Raw genomic sequence first — 1984 nt, forward strand, 5'->3', positions numbered from 1 at the left:
AGATAACATGTATTAAATAGTTTTACATCAACAGCAAATATCCTAATAGCTAGTCATGGAAGAGATACCATGTATTAAGTAACAATACATTACAATATCCTTAATATTATACATTTTATCATCACACAACAAAGTAATTAAAGGTAAAAAAAGTGTAAAAAATTAAAGTGTAGGCTTCTTCGTCTAATATATTGTACTGAAAAAAGAAGGGAAAAACAGAAAAATGTGATGACTGCATGGATTGTAGTAGTAATGCTTCAACACTTGAGATTCAAATTCTTTAAATTTTCAAAGAAAACAAACGAAATATAATTGTTTACTGTAATAAAGCTTTTTTCCTTTTGTTTACTGTAATAAAGCTTTTTTCCTTTTGTTTAGTGTATTAATTACTCATGACAAATTTTCTAAAAATGTCAACCTTATTTTCAGTTTCAGCAAAGTTACTGCTGAGCCCTAATGGTACAGGTGAAACTCGAAAAATTAGAATATCGTGCAAAAGTTAATGTATTTCAGTAATTCAAATTAAAAGGTGAAACTAATACATTTAGTAAATATATAACTATAAACATATGCATGATTATACCTTTCAGAGGGGCGACATTTCTGTATTTAAAATTCTTTTTTTTATTGATTTCATGTAATATTCTAATTTTCTGAGATTTTGAATTTGGGTTTTTCATAAGCTGTAAGCCATAATCAACAAAATTATAACTTTTGCACGATATTCTAATTTTTCGAGTTTCACCTGTATGCTTTTATCATTCATATTGACACAAGGTCAGATTACTGTATGCATTTTAATCTGGGCTCATCTAGTTACACTTTTTTATTTTTTTTATTTTTTAAGTGTCACTGCCACTGCCCCGGAGCGCATATATATACGTTACCTGACCTAATCTTCACGCAAAATATCAAAGCGGTATACTAAGCTTTAACATTTTATTTCTTTAATAAAATATTATAGTAAAAATAATTTCAGAATTTTGCATTTAAAGCTTTATGTGGAATGGAAAAACCCCGTGAATTTTCCCCCTAGTGTTCAACAAGGCACATCGCCAAACTCATAGATCACAGATGAACCCAAAATTACATTCAAATTACATATTTACGTTTTATAACCCTTTTTACACTCATGCAAAATAGTGTGAATATAGTGCTTTAAATTTTTCAGATTTATGAATTTATAAAATACATATTTTAATCTGTCACAATAACATCTATGCTCGTCAGAAATATCAATCCATTGTGTTTATTCATCCTTTTGTGAGTAATTTCACGCAAGCCCTATGCGTTTTGCTTGCATTGCACGTTACGACAGCGTCAGTCAGTCAATGACCTGAGTTATAATTCGAAGAGCTCACAGCAACACCATCTTGGCCCTCCTTTATTAATTCAAGTGGAGGTGACGTATTTCCTGTTCGAAAGTGGAGCTCCACTAGCCCACGGTCAGCAGCCAGACCCTTCTCATAATTTTACTACACCGTTTACAACTCTGCTAATCTGTTTCCCCAGGTAATCCCAGATCCTCAGCCCTGCTGTGAGACATCTTCTTGACCTGGTCTGACTAAGCCCTGACACATCTATTCTGCTGAAACAATGAAAATGCCCTTTGTTTTTCACGGTTCATCATAAAACCCTTTTAATGTTTTGCTATTCTGATTGGTGGAGCACATTTTCAGTCGCTATATGTTGAAAATTGTGTCCACTAGATATCGCTGTGTCTATAGAAGCCTTTTATTAGTTTACCTTGACTAAAATGGCAATTAAGACACAGGGCTATGCCTGGGCTTTCTCTTAATACATCCATGGTCTGGCCTGGCAGGGTTTACATGGGCAGGGTTTATTTTTTGTGTGTATAGTTTCGGACGGATCTATTTATTGTTGTTAAAGGTGCTCTAAGCGATGTCGGGTGACGTCACTTCTTGTTGACGTTTAAAGTATTATCAAACAAAACGGAGGCTAGCTAGACCCTCCCTCCTCCTCA

Source organism: Siphateles boraxobius, unplaced genomic scaffold (genome assembly GCF_051911475.1).
Source record: "Siphateles boraxobius isolate OS27281-9 unplaced genomic scaffold, OSU_SipBor_1 249, whole genome shotgun sequence".
In the NCBI taxonomy this organism is placed as follows: Eukaryota; Metazoa; Chordata; class Actinopteri; order Cypriniformes; family Leuciscidae; genus Siphateles; species Siphateles boraxobius.